The following is a 14,523-nucleotide window of genomic DNA, read 5'->3' as shown; positions in this document are numbered from 1 at the left end:
TATGTTCTCAGAGGGGGGAAAATTAGAGAATCAGGTCGCTGAGCTGGAGCCAGGAAAAATCCACATAAGTAGAAACTGGAGCGATGAAAGTATTTCATAGTAACACATCCAAAGACGGAATGTGCCTGGCCCAGAGGATGTTCTTCCCCCTCCTGGAAAGTGGCTGGGGGCTGAAAGACCTCTAGGCTTTTCTCTGTAATATTCATTCACTAATCAGCGCTATTCAGCCAATCTCACATGTGGTCTTATGTGAGGTGCCCTGGAAAGCGCAAGGACCACATAGCAACCATTATAATCAAAACCACTGGAGACTCTTATTTCAGCTTCTGAAATATGAGGCTTCAAACGCAGACATACTTCCAGTGAAAACCAGCACTTTCTTTCTCTTTCTTTCCTTTCTTCCTTCCTTCCCTCCCTCCCTCCTTTCTTCCTTCCTTCCTTTTTTTCTTTCTTTCATGTCTACAGTTTTTTTAGATTCAAGTACTTGTTAATTATATATCAAAAGAGACAGAATGCATTTTGCCTAAAGCAAATATATAAATGGTTTAAAGGGCAGGCAAAGTGTCACATGTCAGTAGACATTAGTTGAAATTAAACTCTGCTGATGTGACTAGAATATTGACATCTCTGTTAGAGTCAATATCTCAAAATTGATGATGTGGTTTGGCATATGTATTTCCTTAATGACTTTACAGTATAATGTGAACATATATAATAGCACTCCACACATCTGAGGGGCTTAAACTCCTTCCTCTTGTGTTTTCGCCAAAAACTGTCAAACATTTTTAATCCAAATTTCAGTTGAAAATGGGATATGAGGCACAATGTAACATCCTGAAAATTTTGGCAAAAAAATATGTATATCTATCTATCTATCTATCTTGTTCGTACGGTTAATTATGCTGCAACTCAGGTAATACTGGGCCTGAATTTGGGGATAAGGACCTAATGGACCCATAAACACACTGCAAACTTAGTTCAAGATGACATTAATAGGAATGAAATGTAGACTTTTATCACCCAACTCCAGGCAAGTTTCATTTAGTACAGACACACGGAAAAGACTGAGATAGAAAAAAACATAGAAAAATTATATTTGCTCAGGGGGAAAAAAAACCAAAGAGGAGTGTTCTTTTATCTTCCGTTTACTCATTTATCTCTAATTGCTGTGTTCTTCTCTATTTGCTCCTCTGCATCTTGCCTGACGTAATGAGGCTTGTTGTTGATGACTAAGGAGTTTTTGTTTTGTTTTGTTTATCTGGGATTAGCCAGATAAAGTCTTATTCCTCTGTTTCAGCTCAGTTTGACTTTCTAAATTGGTGCATCCAGTTATGATTCTACCTGGACCTGTGGTTCTGAACCCTAATTCTACAGGAGAGTCTGATCGACAGTTTTAAAATATACTAATCTCTAAGCAATTGAATTAGATTACCTGGAATAGGGGCCTGGGAGCTAACCAGTACCCTTTAATTTAGAAATGGCAAAACTCTGGTCCAAACTACCCTGTTTCAGTTATCTATTGCTGTGTAACAAACCATCCCAATACCTAATGGCTTAAAACAAGTTGCTATTTTTGATGATTCTGTGGGGCACATCTCGCTGGCTCTTCAGTTCCACATAATGGCACCTAGAGTCATTCAACTGCATTCAGTGGACCTGAAGGTCCAATAAGGCTTCACTCACATGACAGACACCTCGGTGATCTTCTGCATGGCCCCTCTCTCTCCACATGGCTATCTTGGGCTTCCTTAGAGCATGGTGGCCTCAGGTAAGTCAGACTTTTAGATGGCATCTGGATTCTAAAAGAGAAGAAGCAAAAACTGTTAGTCTCTTTCAAGTCTTAGCTTTAGAAGTCCCACATCACTACTTCCAAATTCTATTTGTCAAAGCAAGTTACAAGGCCAGCCCAGATTCAGTGGGGGGAAATCAATTCTACTCCTTGATGTGAAAAGCAGCATGCACAATCGGCACGGAGTAACTGCTGGTGGCCATGCTTTGAGATTATAGATCACACGTCACCAGTTCCCAATCCTAAAGTCATGGCAGACATTTCTATCCCATCATGGCAGTCTCTCCCATTGGTCCAGTACGTGGTCTCAGAATTGTTCTCAAGGCTGTATCTCAGAGGTCAGAGGTTAATAGACTGGAGTTACCATGCAGGTCGAAGTGTATTGACAAACCTGGGCTATTGGGAAGATATAAAGTTCTAAACTCTCCCTGCTGTGGCTTATGAAGCAGAGGGATTGGCATTCTCAGGGAAGATTAAGAAAGCGCCAGTGGCCTCATGGCCCTGTCTGGGGGCGGAAGGTCAGTCTCATGAGTTCTCACAGTAATCCTGTGAATTAGGAATTTCAGGTTTTGTTACTCTCCTCTAGTTTATAAATGGGGAAACTGCAGCTGACTGAACACAAGGCACCATTTTAGGTGCTACAGAGGACATAAAACTTACTTAGACATTGTTGCAGTTCTTAGTATCATTTTCTGGCAAAGGAAAGGCATTTAAATGACTAATTATAATACCCAACAGAATGAAATGAGGTTACCAGAGAAGAAGGGGAAAAAAAGATTCTGGAAGACAAAGGCAGGAAAGAATAACTCTAAGTGGTGTGATCTGGCTGGACTTCATGGGGGACAAAGATGGTAATAGGATAGTTTCTTCAGAGGCGAATGATTTGAACATCAGGGGATTAAAAGAAATATTGGGAAAATTAAGCAAGTCATAAAATATCTTTTGTAAAAATATCCTCTTTAAGATCATGCTTCAAAGAAAAAGATGCCATTTCATGACATCATATATTTTGGTTGCAAAAATTATACTAAAACAAACCCAAGTTGATTTGCTACTTGTTAATTCTAAGAATTCCCATGTAAGTATACATGCATAACTAAAGAGCCCTTGAGCCACAACTAAGGAGCCTGCCTGCTGCAACTAAGGAGCCCACGTGCTGCAACTAAGACCCAGTGCAACCAATTATATAAATATAAATAAATAAATATACATGCATAACATAAACTTTAAAAAATGTATATTTTAATAAAGTTAGTTTCATAATTTTAGTTTTCTTTTTGAAATGGATGTCCAATCAAACCTATTTTTTTACTACTCACTATGAAAGTTAAGACCCTAGTTTTGGTTGATTCATTGTAAGTGGCATCTTTTCTGGTACCAGTTATTTTGGGGTTATAAAGTTAATGCATAGAAAGTGCCTATCACATGATGAGGGCTTCATAAATTTTACTCTTTGTGCTATAAATTTCCATGGGTTTTGACAAATGCATTGTGTCATGTACCTACTATGCCATTATGATTTTTATTTGTGTAACAAAGTTTACATGGTGCTTACTATGTGATAGATGCTAACTCATTTACTCCTTTTAGCAACCTTATTAGACAGATACCATTAGCACGTCATCTCTGGTATAGGTGACAAAATTAAGACACAGACAGGTTAAGTAATTTCCTTAAAATCACACAACTAACATGGGTAGATCTGCATTGAGAACATAGGGCATCTGTGCTCCTAATCACTATACATCCTGCTTCCCTGGTGTTATAATTATTTATTCTACTTTGCTTTTATGGCTTTCTTCTCTTCCTCTTCTTCATCTTAAAACAATTTTCCTTTTACCATACACTGAATTTAACTCTTACCTGCTACATTTCATTACCAGCCCTCTCAATTTTTTAAAAAAAATTTCATATGTTTATTCTTCATTCAAAATCTAATCATCATTCTAACTAAAGTTTTTTAAGTAATCACATTAAAATATAATTTATTCTATAAGTTGGAGACCAGATACAATATAGGGTAAGGGAAAAAATACATAATATTTTATTGAAGTATAATTGACATATACCATTATATTACTTTCAGGCGTAAAACACAATGATTCGATACGTGTAAAAACTGCAAAATGGTCACCACAATAGGTCTAGTTAACACTTGATCAATTGTTACTGAGTTCAGAAATTTGAGGTGTGCAGACAGATAAGAGCTCCCTGCTGAAATCATTGCACAAAAAATGACAGTTACTCTGACACTAACACGCTGTCCAGATGAAGCACCGCAGCTGACTGACCCTTGTCTGCTTTGGAAACAAAGGCACTTAAGAATCCAACCTGAGATTTTAAAGGAAAGGCAATCTGAAAAGTTAATACAACCTTTTAGTCAGTTGTAAATGGCTTCTATTTCCCTATCATTCTCAAAAAAATACAAAAGCAGACTTTCTGTCACCTTTAGAAATTCTAGGAGCTGCTAAAGAAATGGATAATATTTAGAAGTGGATTCCAATCACTTCTGTGTCTTTTCTTTGGGAAAAGAGGGTGCATATCTTGAAGATATTTATAAAAAGCTTCCAAGGAGACACAATATCTAGACCAGGACACATTAACTATTCTCTTCTCAATGGATTTAGAGTAAAAATATACGTGGAAAGAGTCAGCAAAATTATTCAAGCAAATATCATATGGGTGTTAAGAAAGAAGGCCATTCAATTCACTAGTTACTTCCTACATATTGGTGTAACAATCAAAACCGATTTTTGTCAGAGGAATCTGAGCTCAGAGAGCAGACAATTCAAGTTTGATATTCACTTGGCTTTTAAAAACTCAAAAGGCAATATTTTTGGGAATGCTAAGACATTCTACTTTTCACTGTGCTATGAGCAAGGCCAAAATTGAGGCCAATGACAGTGGAAATTATACTACTAATCCCTGGGTATTTTCCTAAAGTTCTCTGATGGATAATAAGGGGGAGGTAATTAATGTCAATTGAGTGCCTGCAAGGTACTAGACACTTTTAAAATGTTTCATTTAAACCTCCCAACAATCCCATATGGAAATTATAGACCAAATGAGGAATTTGTTGTTTTTAATGCAAAGGAAGTTATTCAGTGTGAGAAAGCTGTAACTGTGAGAGATGTTCATTCTCTTTTTCACATAGCGAGTGGTGGAGTTAGGACCAGAACTCAGGTCTTGAGTCTCTAAGCTCCATATTTATTTGTTCCACAGTATCTGTCATTAGCTTATGAGATGGAGCTGCAGGGTAGGCTGGAGGAGGTGGGTGCAGGTAGTGGGAAGGCAGCTTCAGAGAGGAACGGTAGGGCAGAGACGAGGGCGGCCAAGGTAGGGAAATGTAATCAGGGGACTGGCTGGCCAGGGAATACTTGAACAGGAGCCTCTGCCTTGATGGGTTGGCTTAAAGTCCCAGGTTTGATTCCATTTTCTCTTTCACCTATTAGATCCAGTTCATGGGCAGCTTCCCACAGCCCTTTAAGAGCTACCTCCCTTCCACTGGTGGCGTAATGCTAACCAGAAGGCTGAGGTGTTGCAGGCCTTCTTCAGCATGGCAGTATTTCCAGTCATTAGATTATTTTCCTCAGGGCCTAGCTCCAGAGAGGTCTTGGCTTCTCAGCCAAAAGGACCTGGGATTGCCAAGCAGTAACTCTTTAATTTATTGCCCCTGTTCTACATTCCTGACCTGTGAGTACTTGCAGACACAGAGACCAGCTTTCCAAAGCCCAGCATAAGCTGCTTTAATTTTGTCATTGTCCTATAATTTCATGGAAATGGCTGCTATGAAGCCAACAAATGACTAATAAAATCCCTCTGCCCACTCATTTTTAATGTCATTCTGGAACTCCAGAACAGGGACCATCTGGTCATGGTGCTTACTTTAATATAAAAGAGGGGCTGAGTTGAAAATCGTATTTCTGAGAGAAGGCTGGAACGCAACTTCTGTTTGTGAACCCAAAGCACAGCAAAACAAGTCTAGTGTTTCATTTGGGGCAGTGATGAGACACACTGAGTGCTGCATAGGCAGCTCTGCCTGCGGAGAGGTTAAATTTTGACACACACACACACAGATGATATACAGATATCAATCAGTACTACTAACTGTCACATTTATTGAGCACTATCCATGTGTCAGGCAATGTGCAACACACTCTGGATTATTTTGCAATGGGCAAGTATTAGTGTACTCACTTTATAGGTGAAATAAGTAGAGACTTACGGAAGTTAAGTAAACCTGCTCCAAGTCACACAGCTAGTAAATAACAGAGCGAGGCTTGGAAAAAAGGTCCGTCAGTTTCTACATATGTGCCCTGAGCAACTGACTTACTTGACTCATTGCAGTAAGGGCTTTTGGAAGAAAAGCCATCCTAAGCAATGACTAATCTTTCAAGCACGTAAATTTTAGTACCAGAAAGCTATGTGGAGATTTTTTTTTTCCTATTTTACTTTGGAATTATTTTAGATTTTACAGAGAAGTTGCAAAGATAGCAATAGAGTGCTCCTGGCTACCTTTATTCAGCTTCTTCTAATGTGAATATCTTACATAACCATGCTACATTTGTCAGAACTAAGAAATTATCTTTGGTACAATACTAATAACTAAACTACAGACAGATTGTTCAGATTGTGGTATAATTTTTATTTGCAAGTTTCTCTTGTAACTTTTGATTTGATCATCCTTTTTAGGATCTATTTTTTTTTTCTTTTAGTAAACTTAATTTTTTCTTAATTTATTAAGACTGGTTTTTTAGAGCAGTTTTATGTTCACAGAAGAATTGAGAGGAAGGTATTGAGAGGAAGAATTGAGAGATTTCCCATATACCCTCTGTTGCCACACATGAATAGCCTTCCCTATTATCAACATTCCTTACCACCATGGTACATTTACTACAATTGATGAACCTACTTTGACATGTCATCATCACCCAAAGTCTCTAGTTTATATTAGGGTTCACTCTTGTTGTATATTCTATGGGTATGGACAAATGTGTAACGTCATGTATCCTTCATTATATTATCATACAGAATAGTTACACTGCCTTAAAATTCCTCTGGGCTCCACCTATTCATCCCCTCCCTGCCAACCCCTGGCAACTACGGATATTTTTTACTGTCTCCATAGTTTTGCCTTTTCCAGAATGTCATGTGGTTGGAATCATGTAATATGTAGCCTTTTCAGATTGGCTTCTTTCACTTTTAAGAAAACTAAATATGTATTTAAAGTTCTTCCATGTCTTTTTTTTTTGCTTTGCGGTATGCGGGCCTCTCACTGTTGTGGCCTCTCCCGTCGTGGAGCACAGGCTCCGGACACGCAGGCTCAGCAGCCATGGCTCACGGGCTCAGCCGCTCCGCGGCATGTGGGATCTTCCCGGACCAGGGCACGAACCCGTGTCCCCTGCATCAGCAGGCGGACTCTCAACCACTGCGCCACCAGGGAAGCCCTCTTTTTCTTTTTGTAAACATCTTTATTGGAGTATAATTGCTCTACAATGGTGTGTTAGTTTCTGTTCTATAACAAAGTGAATGAGCTATACATATACATATATCCTCATATCCCCTCCCTCTTGCATCTCCCTCCCACCCTCCCTATCCCACCACTCTAGGTGGTCACAAAGCACAGAGCTGACCTCCCTGTGCTATGCGGCTGCTTCCCACTACCTATCTATTTTACATTTGGTAGTGTATATATGTCCATGCCACTCTCTCACTTCGTCTCAGCTTACCCTTCCTCCTCCCCATGTCCTCAAGTCCATTCTCTATGTCTGCATCTTTATTCCTGTCCTGCCCCTAGGTTCTTCAGAACCATTTTTTGTTGTTGATTTTTTAGATTCCATGAATATGTGTTAGCATACAGTATCTGTTTTTCTCTTTCTGACTTACTTCACTCTGTATGACAGACTCTAGGTCCATCAACCTCACTAAAAATAACTCAATTTCATTTCCTTTTATGGCTGAGTAATATTCCATTGTATATATGTGACACATCTTCTCTATCCATTCATCTGTTGATGGATACTTAGGTTGCTTCCGTGTCCTGGCTATTGTAAATAGAGCTGCAATGAACGTTGTGGTGCATGTGTATTTTTGAATTATGGTTTTCTCAGGGTATATGCCCAGTAGTGGGATTGCTGGGTCATATGGTAGTTCTATTTTTAGTGTTTTGAGGAACCTCCATACTGTTCTCCATAGTGGCTGTATCAGTTTACATTCCCACCAACAGTGCAAGAGGGTTCCCTTTTCTCCATACCCTCTCCAGCATTTATTGTTTGTACATTTTTTGATGATGGCCATTCTGACTGGTGTGAGGTGATACCTCATTGTAGTTTTGATTTGCATTTCTCTAATGATTAGTGATGTTGAGCATCCTTTCATGTGTTGGTTGGCAATCTGTAGATCTTCTTTGGAGAAATGTCCATTTAGGTCTTCTGCCCATTTTTGGATTGGGTTGTTTATTTTTTTGATATTGAGCTGCTTGTATACTTTGGAGATTAATCCTTTGTCGGTTGCTTCATTTGCAAATATTTTCTCGCATTCCAAGGGTTGTCTTTTCATCTTGTTTATGGTTTCCTTTGCTGTGCAAAAGCTTTTAAGTTTAATTAGGTCCCATTTGTTTATTTTTGCTTTTATTTCCATTTCTCTAGAAGGTGGGTCAAAAAGGATCTTGCTGTGATTTATGTCAGTGTTCTGCCTATGTTTTCCTCTAAGAGTTTTATAGTGTCTGGCCTTACATTTAGGTCTTTAATCCATTTTGAGCTTATTTTTGTATACGGTGTTAGGGAGGGTTCTAATTTCATTCTTTTACATGTGGCTGTCCAGTTTTCCCAGCACCACTTATTGAAGTGGCTGTCTTTTCTTCATTGTATATTCTTGCCTCCTTTATCAAAGATAAGATGACCATATGTGCGTGGGTTTATCTTTGGGCTTTCTATCCTGTTCCATTGATCTATATTTCTGTTTTTGTGCCAGTACCATACTGTCTTGATTACTGTAGCTGTGTAGTATAGTCTGAAGTCCGGGAGCCTGATTCCTCCAGCTCCGTTTTTCTTTCTCAAGATTGCTTTGGCTATTTGGGGCCTGACCTCAATTTCTATGTGCCACATCAACTTTCCTTCAGGACATATCTTATGATTGGAGTTCAATTTCAATTGTCTCTCTAGCTTGATATTTAGGTTTTTTTGTTCTTATTGTTGGACTGTACCCTGAGTCTGCTTACTCAGTAATCACATTTCATAAGGGAAGACCCAAATCCCCTGTGCTGACCATTAATTTATCCCGTTTTTACAGAGAAAATGTGAACTTAAAGTGAATGGTCTGAATTACATAGCACACAACTGGAAAAATTAAAAGACACAGGGAAGGAGAGAAAAATTCCTAAGTATTCTTTAGTTGTTAGGACAAGTGGAGCTTAAAATAAAAATTAAACAGAGATCAAACATCATAGAAAGGTATATTTTGGAAAAGAACTTAAAAGTCTTTTCCCTGCCAAATGTCAGAAATATTTTAATCCAGTTTTGGAAAGGAATGTTGTCATAATTCACAGTATTTAAACTTGGGCTTTGACCAGGCAAAACAAGTATTAAAATCAGACTTAACATGTCTGAAACAAATTTATCATTTTTTTTTTCTGAAGTCAGTTCCTCCTCTTGCCCTTCCTGATTTTATTATTGGGTCTGCTGTATTCCCAGACACAAGGCTAGAAAAGTCAGTGTCATTTTTATTGTGTTCATGCTGATATGCAATAGGTTACCAGTTCCTGCTGACTTTGCTTCTGTCACTCCCATATTTGCCCATGTTTTTCCATTTTTATTGCTGCTATTCCTTTGCTTAGGTTATTTTACAAACCTCTTGATCCATGTGCTTCAAGTATATGTGTGGGCAGTTTAATTTCTAATGTATAGTCGCTGCAGGTCATCAATTTGTTAAAAAACTTCAATGGCATTCCCATACCTACTGGATTTAGAATAGACCTTTACTCTAGCTGTTGAGGTCCATACCCTTGCCCCACTTTACCAGATGTATCTATTATGACTCCCTTCTTTGTACACCATAAACCAGCCCTACTGGTTTGTGTTTTTCCTTGAACTGATACTGTCGCAGGGCGTTTGCACATGCGGTTTCTTCTGCTTGGGAAGGCCTCTATTCCCACTCATAATATAAGCTACTGGCATACGATGCATGAGGGGTTAGCAAACTACAGTGTGAGTGCCAAACCTGGTCTACCAGACTGTTTTAGTCAACAAAGTCTTATTGGAACACAGTGACACTCATTCTTTTATTTTCTATGACTGTTTTTGCACTGAAACAGCAGTGGGAAGTAATTGCAACAGAGACCCTATGGCCTGCAAAGCCTAACATATTTACTTTCTGGTCCTTTACAAAAAATATAAGTTCTAATTCCCAATACTAATCCCCTTAACTGAATACCCAATTTAATGTGTTTCAGAAAAAATTTGTTGAGCTCCTACCATGTGCTAAATATACAAACACGGAAAAGATATGGACCATCACTCAAAGAACTTACTGTCTAGAAGTTATGAAAAATCTATAAATTAATTCCTCTACAACATGATAAGTAAAACAACAGCACATACAGGAGATCCCTAGAAGCAGAGAATAGGGAGTTATTGATCTTTTGGAGGGGTGAAGAGGTGGGAAAAAAGAGTTTAATAGCTGATTTGGGTTTGAAATTATGTACAGGAGTTTATCCTAGAGACAAGGGATTAAAGTCATTCCAGATAGAGTAACAGCAGACACAAAAGTGTGGAGGAACATAACCACATGGTCTCTTTGGGGAACCTCAGGTAGGCTCTTATGGAAATGAAATGGAACGAGATTGGACTATGGAGTCACATTAACCTGGGTTCAAAACTTGACTCTGATAGTCATTAGCTTCATGACTTTGAGTAAGTCTTTAGCTTCTATTAGCCCCATTTTCTCACCCTAGCAGTATTTACATGAATTAACTGATGTGACATTGGTGAAAGTTTCCAGCATGTTTGATATAGTGTATGTGCAAAAAAAAAAATGTGCTTCTTGGTATGTAGCAAAACAAAAAAGTTCATGTAGGTGAGCATGGGATAGGAAGAGTAAAGAGAAAGATATGCATCAGCTCAAAATACAAAGATGCCTGCTCTTTTCTCTGAATCTCAGTCTCAATTCTCCCGGTTGTACTTTTTCTTTCCTGTATTATACACGGCAGGTGTGTTGATCTCATCCTTTCTTCCAAATGGTGACCTCCTTGAGGGCAGGGATCTTTCCTTATTCCTTTTTGTATCTCCTAAAGTGCCTAGCACTGTGTCATATATAGGACAAGCCTCTGATGAATGCTTGCTGAATTTTAAATCTTAGATTGTGAGGGCATTTTTACAATAATCAACCTGTTATTTTATGTGAAATTGAGACCGATGAGTTGTAAGATGTTTGACTTGCTCAAGCTTGTCCACTTTAATGATCACAAGTCTAACTTGTAGTTTCCAAGAAGGTGGAATTTGTTTTTGTCCTTTCTTCTACTCTTCCCTCATGCGTTCATTCTGGGGCAGTTTTCCCTTTCAGAAACACCCTCCACCTCACCCTCCAGGTGTCCACTGCTTTTCCAGATATGGCCTCTATCTGTTGTTACATTCACATTGAGATGCTCAGGATTTGTATCATACCTTTTCTGGGAAGGCATGTGGAAAGGAAAGTTAGAATAATCAGAAGTGGATTGGTAGTAGGATTTTAGGCATCAGGAGGAAATCAGTATGTCTTCAAATCCTTTTGCAAAAGCAATCCTTAATCTACCATATATAAGGGCTGTCCTATGGGTCCCAGAACTAACAGAACTTTTAAGTACAGCAGTAATAGCTATCATTAATTAAGAGCTTACTAGTAGTAGACACTTTGTATGAGTTGTGTCTATCCCTCACAACACTCATGTGCATTTACTATCCACTTTCACAGATGGGGAAACTGAGGCTCAGAAAGGTTAGGCAACTTTCACAAGGCCACAGAGCTAAGGAGCAGAGTCCATATCTGCCTACTTCATCAGAGTCTCTGACAATACCCTTTAATTGTCCTGTAACTGGGAAGGAGGTGAGATAATCTTTCAGGCTTCAGTTCCCTACGGACATTCCTTCTTTCCAGAATTTTCCAAGGTAATGCTCCTTAGAATACTTGCCTGAAAGCAAGTATTTATTTTGCAGGGTCCAGTGCAAAATAAAAATGCACAACTTCTTGCTGAAAAAGCAGGGAGGAGAAACTATACTCAATATTTTGTAATAACCTATAAGAGAAAAGAATCTGAAAAAGAATATATATATATATATATATATATATATATATATATATGTAACTGAATCACTTTGCTCTACATGTGAAACTAACAGAACATTGTAAATCAACTATACTTTAATTTACAAAGAAAAAGCAGCGGGGCGGGGGGGGGTGCGGAAATGCTATCAAAGGTATTAAAAGGTAAACTTTTTTTTTCTTCCATGGCCTCTCTCTTGACTTATCGTGGTGTTTTTTATTTTTTATTTAATGTCATTCTAAGCAGAAAGATATTAAAATTTTAAAGTATTTGCACGAACTTTACTGTTCATTTTTATATTGTGCTATGTCAGTTTTGAACGCAAATGTAAGAGCATATGCAGAATCATTGAAATAACACAATTTATATTTTGCAGCTCATACGTTCATATGTATTTTGTTCTTACCAGAAGAGTGGAAATGCTGCCCTGTGTTTACATTACTTCTTGATATATACACATTGTACCAACACTCTCTACATTCAGCTTACTGATGATTAAAGAGGAACTGAAAGGACAAGGAACTATGGGTTGCCCTATCTCTCCCTTTCTTTCTATGTCATCATTTTCAGTGAAAGTGTTTGGCTAATGCAGGGGAATAACAGGAGTAAAACATGATGGGATTCTTAAATTGATTATGTTTCTTAGAATCCCATTGCCTTTTATCTCTGTTCAAAGCATGTTCTTGTTCAGGCTGTAAGTGCAGACTCTTGGGCTTTCAGTTTTAAATGTTACTTGTACTCGCTTTCAGTCTTGCTGAACTTGCCCACGTCATGGGTCCACCAGAAACCTGTGCTTATGGGGCATCACGAACACTATATGCAAATGGGGTGGCAAGGAATGGCAGACGTATGTTTTGTGTATATCCTCTCTGCTCATGTGCATGCTCCATTGCCCCATGGAGCCTCGTTTATAAAATACAAGTTCTAAAATAAAATTCTTGAGAATTTCAAGATGGCGACAGCAGAGCATTAAAGCAAGTGTGGAGCCCCTCTAGCTGCACATGGTTGTATGCCCATGGATCTGACCCTGCCTGGGAGTTATTAATCAGTGTGCCAAAGGAAGACGTTTCCACAAGCCAAACTGTGTAAACTTTCTCCTATGTCTTAGTACCTTTAACCACTTATCAACCTTCTTTGGCCAAGTGTTCAAATCCCACTCAAAAATCTTCAACTCACCCAGTCCTTAAGCTGAGGAAGAGAAGCCTCAGGCCATTAACTCAGATGTTCAGAATCAACTCAGCTTGTTTCTGATCTCAGTAACTGTACTTGTCTTCCCAGTGGCCGAGCTCCCACCCCACACTCTGGCTTTAGGCCCTAACTGGTCTTATCGTATTTACCTTTCATACCCCATCTGAGTCTATATCTTAGTATAAGTACTTTTAGGGTTAGTCTATAATTTAGTATAATACTCAAGAGCAAAATTTCAATGATAGAAAGCCCAATTATTTAAAATTCTCTATTCTTAGCTTTATGTGAGTTTTCCTTTTGTTTTTATTCAACATTCAACAAGTATTGACCAAGTAGCTCCTGCCATGAGCAAGAGCTCTTTGTAGGACTGGGAGGGGGCACAGGTAAAGATACTGTGGTCACTGACTTCCAAACAGTCATGCTCTAGCCTTGTGGGCCTTGAATGTTGTTACTAAATGTATCATTTAAATTAAGAAATGTTCCAGGCATCTCCTTCTCTTGGCTCCTTTCTATCCCAGAAGCGTGGTTTATGAGATAAATTTAAGGGCAGGTGCACTGAGGTCATTTTCCTAGATCAGCTCTCCATGCTCTTTCTTTAAGGGGTGATGCTCTTAATACAAACTACACCCTATATTCAAGTAAATAAAGTACACCCCTTAATCTTGAATGCTTGGCCAAAATTTTCAAAACTCTCTAAGTACGGTTTTCTAACTGATTTCCAGACTTAACCCCAAAGAATTATACAAGGTTTCTAGTGTCTGTGGCTTCTTCCATTTCCCTTAACTCTTAATCAACCACTTCACTGTATGGAACTTCTCTTGGTTGCATTTTTAACTCCTTCTCTTTAAAAGCATTCTTGATTTCAATGCCAAGGGTGCAGAGGACTTCCTGTTCTAAATTTGAATTAGCAAAAGATTTGGCTTGAATGGTTGTAGAGCTGTAGACATACTTTAATACCACTTCTGATATGACAGTTCAGTTTTAAAGGTGGTGGATTGGAAAATTATAGTTAAAAGAACACTCTTCTCCAGAGTGGTGGTGACATGAGTCATGGGAGAGGGAAGGAGTTACTATTTATTTAAAATCACTTTTGTCTGTGACCTGGGAAATTGGATTATCATCAAGAATTCTGCTTCATCGTGGCCATAGTTCTATGTTATACTAGTTAGTCATTTATTTATTCAACAAAGCGTTTCTTAAGGGTTTTACCGTGTGTCAGTTACCGTGCTAAACTTTGAGAATACAGCAGAGA

At 38.5% G+C, this 14,523-nt stretch overlaps 1 long non-coding RNA gene across 2 annotated transcripts in view; it reads right to left on the bottom strand.

Annotated features, from left to right (window-relative positions):
• Positions 1-14,523, bottom strand: part of LOC307194793 — a 474,472-nt gene that overhangs the window by 105,350 nt on the left and 354,599 nt on the right. For both annotated transcript variants that reach the window (XR_013830629.1, XR_013830630.1), the window contains one exon: positions 1,684-1,799. This is a non-coding gene — a long non-coding RNA (uncharacterized lncRNA). The remainder of the gene's footprint in view (positions 1-1,683; positions 1,800-14,523) is intronic.

This window comes from Stenella coeruleoalba (genome assembly GCF_951394435.1).
Source record: "Stenella coeruleoalba genome assembly, chromosome: 11".
In the NCBI taxonomy this organism is placed as follows: Eukaryota; Metazoa; Chordata; class Mammalia; order Artiodactyla; family Delphinidae; genus Stenella; species Stenella coeruleoalba.
Note: the sequence above shows the minus strand (reverse complement) of the source record. Positions and strands in the feature narration are given on the sequence as shown.